Source organism: Rhynchophorus ferrugineus, unplaced genomic scaffold (genome assembly GCF_030347505.1).
Source record: "Rhynchophorus ferrugineus isolate W39M unplaced genomic scaffold, kcgeb_rfMv2 rfM8, whole genome shotgun sequence".
In the NCBI taxonomy this organism is placed as follows: Eukaryota; Metazoa; Arthropoda; class Insecta; order Coleoptera; family Curculionidae; genus Rhynchophorus; species Rhynchophorus ferrugineus.
Window position 1 is genome coordinate 13,780,132 of NW_027472587.1, and position 17,860 is coordinate 13,797,991.

The 17,860-nt window shown below is 32.7% G+C and overlaps 1 protein-coding gene across 2 annotated transcripts in view; it reads right to left on the minus strand.

Annotated features, from left to right (window-relative positions):
- The window catches only part of LOC143200833 (uncharacterized), a 623,832-nt gene extending 606,278 nt beyond the window's left edge, over nucleotides 1-17,554 (minus strand). The window contains exon 1 of one of the 2 annotated variants that reach the window (XM_076411562.1): nucleotides 17,155-17,554. The gene's annotated coding sequence lies outside the window, so the exon portion shown is untranslated. The remainder of the gene's footprint in view (nucleotides 1-17,154) is intronic. The other variant, XM_076411560.1, reaches the window with a different exon arrangement.
- Nucleotides 17,555-17,860: the final 306 nt, after the last annotated feature.

Below are 17,860 nucleotides of genomic sequence, written 5' to 3' on the forward strand. Positions count from 1 at the left end.
TTCTGACCGACCGACAAGACGAATATTCCTACAGTGTACTTAAAATTGAATGAGGTATAAAAGATATTTGGATAGCAACATTTGTGAACAGATCTCATGTTGCCGATTAAGGACTTCAAGAAATCTAAAAAAGTTACATTCCAAGAGTATATGGCATACTGAGTATGGAGAATCACAGCGAGGGCATTGAGGAGGGCTCTCCCATTAGCAGATATAAATGGTTAGAATATCCCCTAAAACTTCAAGAATTCTTTTTTACGTTTCTGCTTCTACATCGACAGTTATTCTTTCAATAATTGGTTCAAGATCTAGCTCCACAATATAGTTATCAATCATTCAGAATTTTTTCAGTAATGACAGTGGTCAAAATGTTCATTAATTCGGCGTTAGTGAGTAACTATGGGAGGTTATATAAATGATAGTTATATAAATTCAGTTTTAGTCTCTTTAGGATACCATGTAAAAACATTATTTGTACTTTTATTTATCTTAAACTTGTACTTGTAATACGTAAATTTTCTCCATTCATAAGGGATATAGATGCTAGAAACGCCCTATTAATTGCGAATATAAAAAATCAATTATAAGTAAAAATAAGTATACATTGTAAGAAGGTGAAAACGAATTTATCGAATAAAAAAGCAGGTTAAATAATTAAATTTGGGTGTACACATTTTGCATTCCGATAAGTTTTCGTGATCGAAAAATCATGTCCAAAAGGGTTCTCAGGGCAAAAAAGGATCGACAAAGGTAGGCCCGGACCTTTAGTTTTTTCTTATAGTTTTCGTCAGTTAATTTCGCAATTCCGACACGCATTCTTTGGGCTTGAGATCAAATGTCGTGCAATAAAAGTGCTATTAAAAAATTTCATGCAAAAAAAGCTCTGTAAAAAAATTCCTGTAGACAGACGATAGAACAAAGATGTGAAATATTGTTGTAGAATATGTGTATGCAATAACAAAAGCATCTAGTATAATATTCCGGATAATCATATATTAATAACAATGCTTGCATGTATTCTGGTTATATTTTCACTTAAAAAACACTTTAAAATAAAAATTGGTACATATTTTCATAATTTTCTAAAACTTCTTCCCATCTTTCTGGTAACATGATGATATTGTGTCAATCATCGATCAATTTTCGCACTTTTTCACTTCAAGCCAATGAACAACTGGTAATTAGAAAGCATAACGTGTGGTGAGTGGAGCGTTGTCATACAAGAAGATGATTTTGCACCTATTACTCCCTATTGTTGGAATTTTTTGGTTTTCTCTTGAGTGGGAACCTCGACATAAGTTTCTGTTCTTAGGTATATATATATATATATATATATATATATATATATGTTTCGTGCACTCCCGCAACATACTTCCTATAAAACAGTCAACAACATTATAAACATTATAAACAAACATTATAAACAAACAACAACATTCCTTCCTATATATATATATATATTTAGCTGAGTTGTGATCTCATTAATGTCCTTCTTCTTATCTTGTCTGTCTATCTGTAACTCTTGATGCAACATCTGGTACACTATTTCTCTTGAGGAGAAAGTATCTTAGGCCACCTACTCCCTGCAGATCTGCAGCTAACTGATTAATGTGTTCTAGCTTGATAGTTCTTCAAGGAACTATCAAGCTAGTTCTCATCGCTTTACTTAGAAACCTTTTTAGTACTTCGATGTTGTTTTTTAAATTTTGAGCATTCCATGGTTAGCTTTAAATATACTAAATAACTAAATGAACAACCGCTGGCTTAGTTGGTGCAGTGGTAAAGACGACAGGATAGTTCACATACTTTTGCGATAGTGGCGAGTTCGAATCCTGCTGGGGCATGGTCATAAATTTAGGTTTTTTGTGATTGTTTAATATTTGATGACAACAGCTTCGTATTTTCATCAGTTAATATAAGGATATTTACCCAGCGGGCCAAGTATATACATGTTCCTAGTATATTGATCTAAAAAACTAGATTAACAAGTAAGATAAATATCCAACACTGTGGAGCAGTGGCTGAAAAAAAGAAATATAATAAAAAATTGATAATAGTTCATAAAATATGATATATGCCTTCTTACACCACAACCTGTACCCTATAACTTTATTTTTCTTCCTTTATATATCTTTTTTGTCCAGTGTCAGCTGTTTCACACAAAATGATGTCTTTAATGGACAATATTATTGCCGTATAAAGGGCCTATATAGGCAGGAAAAAGAATATTTAGAGCTGCAAATAAAAGAAAACTTTTGATATGGTATTTTGTACCTAATGTTGGAGGGGATCGCCGTTTTGTCTGAAATATTATATGAAAGTAGAACAACATATGTGGCAGCGAATATGACAAGAATAACAAATAAAATCAAAATATTTAATATATATATTTTTAATATATTTTATTATTAATGTGTACACAAAAATGCATTGCTGATTACAAAATTGTTACAATATCATACGCAATCAACACAAAAAACAATATCAATGGAATAAAAGTTATTTCTGAAAAGAAAAATGGATTTAAGAGAAAAATTGACGTTTGAATTAGTGTAATTTTGATTGCGTGTTAAAACCTTCCAAATCTGGGAGTGAAGTAGTTGTTTTGATCGCACTGGACGTTTTGATTTATATGGGTGTAGGTCACTTATTTAAATAATGTAAGTATTTACTATTTTAACTATCCTGTCTTATAAACGTAACATGAACATATACGTATATACGTCGTATTACACATTCGTTATAGTTACGATCAACGATATAAATTTAGCACTTGTCAAATACATTTGTATTTATATCTTAAAATTATCATAAAATTTTTACACTAGGTTTGCCATCGATACAATTTCGAATTGTCTTAGCAAATATAGGAGACTTGATTTCAATAATACTATTCTCACAGTTCCCGAATGCCAATTGTCCTATTATTGGGTACTCATTAGTTTTATTACTTGCATTTATTATTTTATTGCCAAGTATTATACCGAGAGTAATTTTACTTGATTTTCTTTAATTTTTGTAGCACATTTCACAGGTAGTGTTTCTGGAGTACCCACTCTCTCCAATTCTATAGAGGTTCCAGTATTTTAATTATTAGTTCAGCCACACGGTACAGGGACCATCCTTACAATTTTAGGTCATCATTTTCCTTTATAAATCGCAAAAATAATGTTTCGTAACCCTTCCAGTTGGTGCGAGTGGAGTTATACGAATTTTTAAATATTCTGTCTTCACTTATACTAAAATATCAAGTAACCACATACATGATATATATATAATTAATACACTATTATATTATATTATATTATTATATTGAATACAATTAAATACTATATTACAAGAATTTTTTCCATTCATTTTATCCACCAGCTCTGACCACTAGTGATTATTATTTATTCTCTGATTTTTAGAAGGATATTTAAACGAAACTTAAAAAAACGTTTTAGACATATTCCTTCATTCTTCGTTATTTTTAGACACTTCCTACGATATTCATGCACAAATATAAATAAATAATAAAAGGGGAATGTCGCTTATTAAATTTGTTTAAATATTTACATACATCCTTCCGTACGCAAGCATTATATTTGCTTGGGTCTTATTTTAAACCCACTGTGAGCTTATTTTTCCATTCTTAATAAAGGAAATATCCGTGAAATAAATATGAAACCAATGAAAGGCTGGGTTTGATTAAGATTTGTTTTCATTTTAATCATCAAATAAATATAAAGCAGGAAATGACATTTAAAATCGTTAAATTTATGTAAATTTCCGACAACTTAACCCTCTTTTGGTTAGACAACATACATATATTTTGGTAAAACATCATCAGCGAAGAAGAGTAATGGGCAATACACAAAATTAACTGACAGACACCGACAAGTGACAAGTGTTGGAATGGAAATAGTTCAAACATGAGCTTAACATTGTTATAGGAAGCTATAGATCAGAGAATGAGGAGTATATTCCATCTCCAACTTCCTTGAAGCAATTGGCGGATGTTTTGGTACAAGAATGGGACAATATTCCATCGGAAGCTATTTAGACACTAGTCTGCGGATAACTCCAGCTGCTTTAGAAGCTTGACACCTTAATACTCAACAAATATTATGTATATATCAGGTGTCCATATTATTTTATCCATTCACTCTATCCTTACGCCCTATAACAAACAAAAATGTCAATAACAACAAATATTACACTATTAATTAATAAATATCGCCTATATGCAACTCAATATACACGATTTACGCGAAATCCCATAAAGCGCACAATTTCTTTTTATACTCGGGACAATTACGCCGGCCATCAACGCAACTCTTCCACGGACGCCCGCTCATGGACGCTCCGCAGTAAATATTCGAGATCTGCGCGTTCTGCCTCGAAACACGCGGCCGGTATTCTAACAACGCCATGCTTTATGTCGGATATGAGTTTAAACTGCGCCGAAATATTTATTGTTGGGCGTGAAATACGGAGACATTTGAACACTCGAAGTTGGCAAGTCGGTGTTCCAGCTATGTCCGCTATGTCGAACGCGCACCTAGACAAATAGTTTACGCGGTTTCTTTCCGGGACGATAAAAAAAACTGATTCTCCCACGGCCTGGGTCGGGCAGTATTTGAATTACTTGCAATTAACGTGCATAATTAAAATACAAAGTAAAAGTCTATTCAAAATAACAGTGAAATCACGTCATCACGATGGTTAATGTAAACATCTGCAAAATTCATTAAAAAATTAGTGATAGGGTTTACAGATTATAAAGCGCTAACGTTATTTTGGCTTTTTGCTTGTTTGTTGTCTTGGCTGATTGAAAACGAAGCCATTACATCGGTCTACTTCAACGTATTTTCAATTTAATGTTATTGAATTACAACTGACAAAGAACTTAGAAAGAAGATTTGGCAAGTTTTTTTAAACTGTCACCTGAAATAAATGGAGCTAAATGGTATTCCTGCTACCACCCTAGTTACAAAATACGTTTGTTGCCAGAAAGTATCCCAATAGATGAGATGCAAATAATTTAAAATGTTGCAGGAGCACAAGTTCTAGTAAAGAAAGTGATGATTTTATTGTTCACCACAGATATCAAAAATGAAGTTAGAATTACTCAATTCTTTAACCAATAAAATCAAATTTCTTACAATCCGTGAACACTATTCAAATATAGAAAATGTATTCATACAATGTAATAAAAGTTCTGTTCATGAAGGCCTGTAGAAATATGGTTTTCTCTAGCAGATTTTTCCATATCCTAAGAAGACCCTGTTTGTCTAATACTATATTTAAAAAAACACTGTACATGGAAGGAAATGCTTTCATTCTGTTTACATAATCTAACATGTGATTGTATTTTGAATTTTAAGTTAAAATATTTAAGATACTGTACATTTTAAATACGTACGACTTAAAGGTATTTTATATCTCGTATTTCAAATATATACGAGAGAGTATTTTCTAATTTATATTTTAATTAAACCAAAGCGTGTATTTTGCCAAGCCCTACCTGTAGCGAAAATAACTTCCACACATTTAAAATTATTTAGATACGTTGCCGGTTTATTATCCTTGATGAATTATTATCAGCTCTAATTTTTTTTGCTGAAATTCGAAAAACATGGATCAAAAGGTTCCGGTACTCAAAAATAATATTTTGACAGAAATTAAGAAACATAAAGCAAGGCCCCCGTGTTATAACTTTCCTTAAAATATACAGATTCGGGTATAAATACATAACCGCCTCATTAAACTAAGAATATTACATAATTTGGGATATAAATTAAAACTAACATATTTTTAACGACTAGCTCATTTTCTTATATAATATAGTACTACTAACATGTTTTTCATTAATTTATTAGTACAAGTGTAGTTGTGTTATAAATTTTATTAAAATAAAATACTGGAGGAAACCTCAATAACGTCAGTAAACAAGTAAAGTAGAATTGAATAGTTCCTTTAGTGTATGAGCTAATTTTGGTTAAAAAAAGGAATACAACCTATAACTATTATTATTTTCCTCGCAACAAGAAACTCTTAGTGGCTTAATCCATGTGGTTCATGACATATTTCTTCAAAATTAGAGTCATGGAATTCCATATTGTTTTCATTAAGAAAATACTGGTAAACTGTTTGAATATGGAACAGGTCGAATATCATATTGAACATGCGGGTATTTACTCTTCTATCTTTGTATAGTAATATAACTGATGATAGATATTTAACCTGTCCAATAAAATAACTAATACATGTAAAAATTGCCTCCAATAGATTTTTCCTTCTCATTTTATCCGAACTAAAAGAGATAGAATGCTATCTGATGCATCTGATGGTGTAACCGAGAATTTCCCTTAATAAAAGCTTACAAAATTCTATTTGGATTGATAGTGTTGAGCCATATTGCCAAATGTCTGCAAAATTGCTCAAACCATTAGTGATAATAATTAGAGGTTATAAAACGGTAAATGCTGTAAACCAAAAGACAAATTTGATGTGGCAACATTGCGATGTGCTGGCGTCAAAAATTTTGATAACGTGCATATATCTGAAACGTGATACTTTCCCTACATACTAAAAAAACGCCACGAGGTCAGCTTTTACGAGGACATTATTTCACCACAAGGTGACAAATAAATTGTTGACTTATTTTACGCAATTTCTTAATGTGTTGATGTAAAAAAGGTTGGCATTAAATACTCATACCTATTACAACAAAAATGCTATGAAATTCAGCATAACATCAATAGTACTACCTTTCATATTCTTCAAATAAGTATACTATTTGCATTTTGACAAAATTGTAGAATGTAGATTATATTCTTAGATGGGATATTCTTAACATTGGGGAAATTCTGTAAAGAATATCTGAATACGTGCATCCCTAATAAAAGAATAGAAGAGTTTTGATTCAAAATTCAATGCCCTCCACCAGCGCTGGCAATAAATTGATTATGATGACAATGATGATTCAAAAGTGAGAAAGCACTCACAGTGGGATTCAAACATATATTATTAGTGCTTTACAAAATATGTGTCACCTATTCAACAAACCATTGCTCTTAAAATATATATTGGGAACCATGTGTAATAAATATCATGAAAACCATAAAGAAGAACCATAAAGACATACAGATATATATATATATATAATCAAGAATGTTTTTAAAACGTCTAGTTTTGATATTATTTTAAAGTACTACTATAAATTGTTAATTAATTAAGTTGCTTTCTCTGTTTTTGTCTGCAGGATACCTGCCAGTTTGTGTTTATGATTCTGGACAAATTCTTTAATGGTTTGATTAATAATGTCCATTTCCAAATATCTACAAAGATCACTAATTTTGAAGCCCCGCGGGAATTTTAACATTTTTTCTGATTATTTTGTTCTGAAACCGCCGAATTATTTGCAAATTGCTTTTCTTGGCACAACCCTGTACCTGGATGATATATGTCCATATAAGGTTAAGGATTTGCTTATACAGATGTACTTTATTGAAATTTGAGAATTTCTTCCTAATAGCCAATACATGCATTCCTCTTAACGTAATACCCTGTTCTTATTTCGTATTATTAACGATGCCTTATAGGGCCGCTTCGCATCCAATATCTCTCTAAAACTTAGCTGTATTAGTATATGAAACCTAAATAATATTTATTCTAAGAGGATGTGTTGATGATTTTTAACATATATGTAAAATTAACATGGGCAGACTTAAACTAATTCTAACTAATTCTCAGTTGCTTAGTCCGATTGCTAATTTTATTTAGTTTTTATTTGCAGTTTCATCCCTGCATTCTCATGGTTTTTTTCCTACAGACCATTATGACAGTAACATCAGAAATAACGTCTATTGTACTGTATGTACTGTACTGTAGAATTCATAAAAATTATTTGAGGGATTTCTACCATACCTATTCTTGTTCTTTTCATTTCTTTATTCTTCTTCACCTTGTAGCCCAGATTTACCGATTTACTTTCGTTAATTCTAGTTTTAGTAAAGGTTGAGTCCAATTATTTATGTTGTAACTTGTTTGACATAATTTTCGTGCGGGTTCTTCGCTATCGTCTCCGATAGAAAGAATCACAGTATCATCGGCAAATGTAGCTATCGTAATAAATTGTAATTGTAATATATCACATGTGTAAAATTGGTAAAGAATTTTCCGAAATATACTTCATTGTAGAACAACTGCTTTAGTTTCTTTTATTGTGGAGAAAGTTTCCCCTTGTTTGACTCTAAACATTCTGGGTGTAATGTAAGATTTTTATAGTTCACCATGTTGCTTCGGTAACATTTTCTGTAGCTGATGAACGAGGCTATCATGCAAAACCTTCTTTAATCACATCTGTTATTCTTCTTCAATTGATGAGTGTTCGTTAATAAAGGGGTGTGCCCAGATTAAGTTTTTTCTCTCTATAATTAGATGTTTAATAAAATAAAAAGCAATGAATCGAAATTGTTTCTATAAGATTTTAAGTATTCCTGACTTTTATTTAGATAACATTTCATCTATAAATTTCCGTCTGATGTGTATATAAATGAATCTTTGAAAAAAAAACCACAACATAATATAGGCTTAAAATCCGCAGTGCCTGCAAATAAGTATTCAACTCGATACCGGCGCCCCCTATCGAGAGCGTTTGTAACGGAACCCCTCAGGCGTCGCCCTCATCGTTCCCAAATTCAAAAACTCCAATCCCCTTTCGAATTTTAATTAAGCGTCGCAATGGCGGCCGATACGCTAAGAGCAATATTGTGTTTCCTTCGGCGTGTACAGAGTCACTCGATATCGCCTCTTCACCACGTTATAATTAGATGCGAAAACATTTATACACGTTCCGACACGGCGACATAATATGAGTTTCTGTCCTGGAAAGAATGGGACGTTTAGGCGTAATTTATGGATTTATTCATAAGTGGGGAACGTGCCATGTAATTTTCCCGTTTCGAATCCAAATATATTTTAAAGTCTTACTTTGCTTTTATTCTCTAAGTTGAACTTAACAGGTCACTTGACAAGTCCCCGGCCTGACACATAGATGGCGCTACTAGAATTAAATCCTTATATTTTTTAGTTAGCCCTAACCCTCAAAAGATGCGTGTATAAATTTAAGAACTGTCGGATAATTAGTTTGTGAACCTTAGCATTTTGAGTCCAGCAACTTTTGTTATTGTGAAAAAATGGATAAAAAGGAATTTCGCCTATTGATAAAATATTGCTTTCTGAACGGAAAAAATACAGTTAAAGAAAAAAATTTCTTTTTATCGAGTTTCCAGACACCGCCCGGGAAAATCAGCCATCAAGAATTGATATGCTAAATTTAGATGTAATGAAATCAGCACCGAAGACGGTGAACATAGTGGATGCCCAAAAGAGGTTGTTACCGATGAAAACATTTAAAAAATCCACAAAATGATTTTGAATGACCGTAAATTGAAATTGAATGAAATAGCAGACACTCTAAATATATCAACTGAACGCGTATGTCATTCACGAATATTTGGGTATGATAAAGTTCTGTGCAAAGTGGGTGCCGCGCGAGCTCACTTCTGACCAAAAACAATGACGAGTGGATGTTCGGAGCAGTGTTTGAAGATGATCAAGCGTAAATCCGAGTTTTTGCGTCGATATGTGACAAAGGGTGATGGCTCCATCATTTCACTTCGAAGTCAATGTCAATTCATGTCAATGGACAGTCATCCGAGTGGACTGCACACAATGAACCCGCTCCAAAGCGTGGGAAAACGCAACAGTCCGCTGGCAAGGTTATGGCGCCTGTATTTGGGATGCGCATCGAATAATTTTTAGTGACTACCTTGAAAAAGGAAGGACCATCAACGGCGACTATTACATAGCGTTATTGGACCGTTTGAAGGACGAAATCGTCGAAGAACGGCCGCATTTGAAGAAAAAGAATGTGCTGCTTCACCAAGACAATGCACCGTGTCACAAGTCAGTGAAAACGATGACAAAAATCCGTGAATTGGACTTTGAATTGCTTCCCAATCCACCGTATTATCCATATCTGGCCCCCGGCGATTATTTCCTGTTCTCAGATCTCAAAAGAACACTCGCTAGGAAAAAAATTCTTAAAAAAGTAGGAGCGTCGTTATAATCACTGTATCACCCTTGAAGGGAATTATGTTGAATAAAAAAAACTAATTTTGGCAAAAAATGTGTTTTACTATTGTAGGCCAGGAATTTTTCAATTGACCTGTTAAATGTACTCTCTCGGATAAAAATACATTGAAATACAAAAATTGAATCCGATTATTCATCGAACAGATTAGATCCAAAATCAAAGAACTGTACTGGATAGTCGGAAGATACTCCCAACTTGACCTAGAATTAAAGAGATTGGTTTATCAGCTTATCACAAATCTACAAAATTATTTTAGATTTCACCTTAAAACATAAAAGAAAGTTACTGAATCACAGCAACGTGGAAGCAATACAGCTACTGAGCAACATGTAGAAAACCAGAAGATTGTTGTGAACCAAACCACTATAGTGTTATTAATATAATTTTAGGAATTAGCATAATTTTATTCTTAACTTTAGTTCAAATAGCGTAATTTACTTGTAATTTGGAAAATACATACTGATGTATGTATCCCATGCTGGTCTCATTTAAACATAAGAAGTTCAAATAGATTTCGTGTTCAGTCGTATTTCTGATTATAACCAACGTTTCTGGAAATAGCTATTTTCTAATTTTAACCTTGGATCGATTTCTTTACAAAAAAGTGTTATTAACAATAATGATTAGGTGTATGTCATATTTTTAAACTATGTACGTTTATTCTAGTAATAACATTTTAGTAAGTAAATTTTTCATATATGTGGGGACTCTATCTTCTCTATATCAGCCATCTACCCACACCATTATATAGCACAACTGCCCCTTTGCTCATAATACATCAATATAACCAATAGAAAAGACTGTATATCCGAATATTACAAAGTAATTTCAAAACTAAAGCAAAAACTAATACCAGTGTGGAACTTTTGAATACAGCTTTTAGGCTATGCCAATAATTCCAATATCCTAATGATTCAAAGGTTCCAAAATAATGTTCTGAAGTGTGTACATTCTTTTGAAAACCTAAAAATGGAGTCAGTCAACACAGATATCTAATAATAGTGCATAATATCATTAGACGTTTGAAGTTGTAAAAACTTCTGATCATATGTTCGTATAAATCATAGAGAGGAAAAACTTAATACCAACACAGCAGTTTGGGTTTATTAACAAGCACTCAACAATTGACCAGGTCCACAGAATAACACATGTTATTGTAAAAGCCTACGAAAGTAAAAAATAATGCTCAGCTATATTCTTAGATGTAGCACAAGCCTTCGATAAGGTTTGGCATGAAGGCCTTATTCATAAACTACAGTAAATGCTACCAAAACAATGCTCCGAACCACAAAAATCATACATTACAACCAGAATGTTTAGAGTCAAACAAGAAGAAGCTTACTCTACAATAAAAGAAGCTAAAGCAGGTGTACCACATGGAAGTGTACTGGGACCAATGCTTTATCTACTCTACACTTGTGATATACCAGAAACGGAAAATATTACGATGGCTACATTTGGTGGTGATACTGCGATTATAGCTGTCAGAGACAATAGTGAAGAAGCTTCACGAAAATTACAACAGGCAAGTGAAAATATAAATAATTGGACAAAAGCTTGGAAAATAAGAATTATTGAAAGTAAATCTGTACATGTGCATTTCACCTATAAACAGACCGTACAAGCACCAATAACATTAAATAACACTATCATTCCATATAGCAACAACGCTAAATATCTTGGAACAAATATAGATGCAAAACTTCACCTGAAGGAACATATAAAGAAGAAAAGAAAAGAACTGGAATTGAAATATAGGAAAATGTACTGGCTAATTGGAAGAAAATCACAATTATCAGTACATAATAAATTGCTATTATATAAGCAAATACTAAAACCTCTATCGACATACGGGGTTCAATTATGGGGATGTTCTGCGAAGAATAATATAAATCAAACACAAATTTTTCAGAACAAAGTCCTGAGAGGTATTGTGGGATAAATAATACTATAGAACTGATTACCCACATCGAGGCCTCCAGATACCCACAGTCAGTCAAGAAATCAAGAAAATTGCAAGGGGGCATGAGGAAAGACTCCATTCTCAAACGAATATTGAAATATTGCAACTATTAGATACCACCAGAACAGGACACAGACTCAAAAGAATCAAACCATCTGATTTTGTACAGTGTTGTGTAGTGAGGTGCATATATTAAAAAATTCGGTAGTGACATGTATAAACATTATTTCACTAGAGACTGAAATAGTGCCGATGGGTCTTCCTAGTTATATACCTAGATTTAAGTTATCATAAACACAAATTGTAGGTTAGACGGAAACGACTAGTAATAATATATTAATTAAATAATAAAAAAAATATGTTCGTACACTAAGTGATTCACTGGAAAACATCTTATTTGTAATTATTTGTAACTATATCAAGGCTCAAAAAAACTTTAATCAAGCTTTAATCAAAAAATTTAAAAAAACTTATCTATAAATTCAGATTGAACAACTGAAAAGATATAACACTCGAAAAGTCATCAGAAATAATCTTATTTACTACTATAATTATTTTTTATACATTACTAAACCAATATAGTCGATTTTAAATGAGTTAGTTTAAGAAAGTTAAATTACTTTGTTTGTATTATAAATTTTTTTCCTCAAATATTTTTAAAGAAAAAGTTCTACCGATAAATAACATATAAAAGAGCATTATATGCTATTAAATATAATTTGTATCTAAAATACACTTACCACATGCTGAAATTATAAAATTGTTTTATTACTACAACTTGCCTCCGTTAAAAATAACAAACCAAAATGTTATTGGCATATATCTAATAGAGCATCTTACTTCTTTCTGCGTCGCTATTAATAACTTTCCAAAATACCAGATGGGATGAGCGCATAGATTGAAGGTTCCATGAACAGCCATTTATTTTTAGTTCTTAATATATGGTCTTCCCTTAAGCGGAAACAGAAATCGATCTTATTAACAGATAAAAATACTATAAATATTTCATAACACGTTTAAAATGGATTATAAACGGTTATAACGAATACATTCTTGCATAAAGTGTATATTTTCTATGACAACCGAATTTATTGATATATGCAACCGTTTAATCACAATGAAATTTAGCATATCGATGACTAGTTTTTGCATCTGACAGTAGTGATTATTTGTTAAACTTTAACAAAATAAGCAAGTAGGTCAAACGAGACATATGGCCAGATTCTTTGATATTTCAAACATCAATCGATATTCGATTGCATAGTTTTGTGATATTTTCATGGAGATAATAATATATTACATTTACAGTGGATGGAGTCAACCATTTCTGTAATTATTTTGAGGTTAAGGTCTTTCTCACAATCCTACATTATCCGTATTTACCAGTGTCGTTCCTCTTTCTTCCTGAAGTCTTCCCCTTAAGCGGAAACAGAAATCGATCTTATTAACAGATAGAAATACTATAAATATTTCATAACACGTTTAAAATGGATTATAAACGGTTATAACGAATACATTCTTGCATAAAGTGTATATTTTCTATGACAACGGAATTTATTGATATATGCAACCGTTTAATCACAATGAAATTTAGCGTATCGATGACTAGTTTTTGCATCTGACAGTAGTGATTATTTATTAAACTTTAAGAAAATAAGCAAGTAGGTCAAACGAGACATATGGCCAGATTCTTTGATATTTCAAACATCAATCGATATTCGATTGCATAGTTTTGTGATATTTTCATGGAGATAATAATATATTACATTTACAGTGGATGGAGTCAACCATTTCTGTAATTATTTTGAGGTTAAGGTCTTTCTCACAATCCTACATTATCCGTATTTACCAGTGTCGTTCCTCTTTCTTCCTGAAGTCTTCCCCTTAAGCGGAAACAGAAATCGATCTTATTAACAGATAGAAATACTATAAATATTTCATAACACGTTTAAAATGGATTATAAACGGTTATAACGAATACATTCTTGCATAAAGTGTAAATTTTCTATGACAACGGAATTTATTGATATATGCAACCGTTTAATCACAATGAAATTTAGCGTATCGATGACTAGTTTTTGCATCTGACAGTAGTGATTATTTGTTAAACTTTAAGAAAATAAGCAAGTAGGTCAAACGAGACATATGGCCAGATTCTTTGATATTTCAAACATCAATCGATATTCGATTGCATAGTTTTGTGATATTTTCATGGAGATAATAATATATTACATTTACAGTGGATGGAGTCAACCATTTCTGTAATTATTTTGAGGTTAAGGTCTTTCTCACAATCCTACATTATCCGTATTTACCAGTGTCGTTCCTCTTTCTTCCTGAAGTCTTCCCCTTAAGCGGAAACAGAAATCGATCTTATTAACAGATAGAAATACTATAAATATTTCATAACACGTTTAAAATGGATTATAAACGGTTATAACGAATACATTCTTGCATAAAGTGTATATTTTCTATGACAACGGAATTTATTGATATATGCAACCGTTTAATCACAAAGAAATTTAGCATATCGATGACTAGTTTTTGCATCTGACAGTAGTGATTATTTATTAAACTTTAAGAAAATAAGCAAGTAGGTCAAACGAGACATATGGCCAGATTCTTTGATATTTCAAACATAAATCGATATTCGATTGCATAGTTTTTTGATATTTTCGTGGAGATAATAATATGTTACAATAACAGTAGGTGGAGTCAACCATTTCAGTAATTATTTTGAGGTTAAGGTCTTTCTCGCAATCCAACATTATTGGTATTTACCAGTCTCGTTCCTCTTTCTTCCTGAAATCTTGCCCTTAAGCGGAAACAGAAATCAATCTTATTAACAGATAGAAATACTATAAATAATTCATAACACATTTAAAATGGATTATAAACGGTTATAACGAATACATTCTTGCATAAAGTGTAAATTTTCTATGACAAAGGAATTTATTGATATACGCAACCGTTTAATCACAATGAAATTTAGCATATCGATGACCAGCTTTCAGTAACTAATTGATCTGATCAATGCCACATGCTCTGGTCGAATAGCAGTTTAATTTTTGATGTACATATCTTGACCGGTCCTTGAATGTTCCTAAAAAGTGTAACTTTTTCCACGTAAAACTCAAACTGACGTTAGAAATCTAATTTATTTCTGAAATATTGAAGCCTTTGTTCCGCAATATCGCCATGGTGGCTTCCAGTATTATTACTGTAGATGGCGTGTTCTTCATAAGTGTTCAAATTATACAGAAATCTTCTAGCTAAACTAAGGAAGGATATATTCCGAGGTGCTAGTTTGTGTATTTGTTTGTGCAATCTACACGTACTCATTTATGATCAGTCATTTAATCTGTTCCTGATTCCTGGCATCCAGAATCCTCACCTCACCTCACTGAATGATTTGCACAATTCTTACAAAGCTATTTACGAAATTACGTAATCTGAAAATCATGTATCTTCAAGCGATAAAAGCAACTCTGAATCCGTCATATAAATATAGTGGTATCAAATACGCCAACTATCTATCTAACAATTCCACTGAAGAATAGTTAATTAATAGCAGCCAACTACAGCAAATACCTGAACGCCCAATTAACTCAGCTGTATAGGCAAATAAATAAATTCAGATCTTTCTGAGAACAATAAGCTGCAGGATATGAATATATATATATATATATATATATATATATATATATTTACATATATATATATATACAAATTATAAAGGTTTGTGAACTGAGACTAAGAAAGATCATAAGGAAGGATTATAAATAAATATTGATAGTTTTCTTCAAGGTCTCAATGATTAACACATATACAAAATATATTCTTTTCCAGTCTATAACTGATCGATATTTAAATTTGACTTTGTATACAATGAATCTGTACAATAATTCAATAAAAGCCTCATCGTTATACGGTCGACATCTTCATCTAACTCTTCGCATAATGTGGTTCATTAGTATTCTTAAATGTGTAAAAGCGAAAAATAAAAATTATGAAAATTATATTTTTTATGATCTATCTTCAACTAAATTATACCTTATTAAATATTCTAAAATAGAAGCTTTATTTCTTGTTGATTGTTTATATTATCATTCATTCAATATCTCGATAATATCCTTGGATTCCAACTTTATACACAGGCGCATACATATATGTTTGAGTATATGCAAAGAGAGAGGGACAGAGAGAGTGAGTAAAAAATAACCCTATAGTAATTTAGTACCCAAGCAAATGATTTAGCCTATAATTTATTGAAACAACAAATATCTACGACAACCCCAGATAAAAAATTTAAAAAAAAACTCCAACACTACGGACAACACTTCTTTGAACTTTCTGCGTTTGTGATATATCGATTCCATTGTTTTTATGCGCTTTGTTTTGGCTCCTCCGATTTTGGAAACAATAATATTGCTTCTAACCTAAATATATCTTATTGTTTAGATTGATGTATTTATATGCAGAGATTATTTTCACATTTCGAGTAGAATAGAGCATTTCATATTGAAACGATTTCTATTTGATATCAGTCCTTTCACAATGTGATGATGATTTAGTGTTCTCAAAGAAATTTTACCCCAGAAATATCTCCCACTTGTATTAAGCACAATAATTGATGATGCTACTATTTCTTAGATAGAGTGTTTGTTGTGGATTGCTCAATAATTCAGCTTATAAATTACTGAAACGACACATATCTATGATAAACCCAAATATCAGATAAAACACTAACCCCAACCCTACGGGTAATAATTCTTTGAGCTTTCTACGCTTGAAATATATCGATTAGATTGTTTTTATGTTTATTGTTTACTATTCATATTTGTATTAAGTAAGTGTACACGTAAAGAAGTAATTATTCTTGACATAACACACATAATATGTAAATAAAATCATTTATCAAATGGCTACCATTTATTAGATAAAGATGTTGTTGTCGTCCTCGTCTTGACGTCATGGAATCGAGATTTATCGTGAGTATGAAGGTAGTAAGAGCGAGAGGTGGTAATAGTAAGGGAGGACTTACCGGTAATGAAGCTTTTTCCTTGGCGGTGGTTTCCCCATTGGGTGGCACATGTCCCGCCTTGGCTAAGAGCCCCGCCGGCACCCGCAGGGTGAGGCAGTCTGGCACGTCACCCCACTCACACGTGGTCCAAGCACCGAAGCACACGCACCGCTAGTTAGGGTCCATCGCACGCACCACCGGGCACCTCTGCTGCTGAGACGATTTGATGTCCGTGCGCTCGGAGGCGGTAGCACGAAGGCAGAGCGGCCCTTACAGACGCAGATACACACGCGTAAACATAACCTCACTCGATCCAGAAGCCGGACGTGCCACTGGCGTCGACGGCGTTAACTACAGCGAAGGTCATGCAGTCCGGCTAGGTGCTCCTTCTCCCTGAGAGGTCGCGTGTCTCGTTGTTTGTGCGTGCAGTTGCGAGCACCAGGCGCCGAGAGGTTTTGTGCGGCACTGGCGCTCGACGTCGCTATCGAACGACGCCGACGCCGGCGCGGACGCCAGGGGCGTCGCGGCGGCCCTTCCGCGAGGAATTGCATACTTGTATATACAAACAAAGTGTCGGTTGCAACCGAATCACGATATTCAGCCAACAACCGTTTATTATTAAAATATTCATCGGTTAATTGTTTCAACATATTCCGACTATTTTATTATATATAATTAATTATTGGGCCTATAAATTGGTCTGAACTTCATTCAGCACTACATGCTC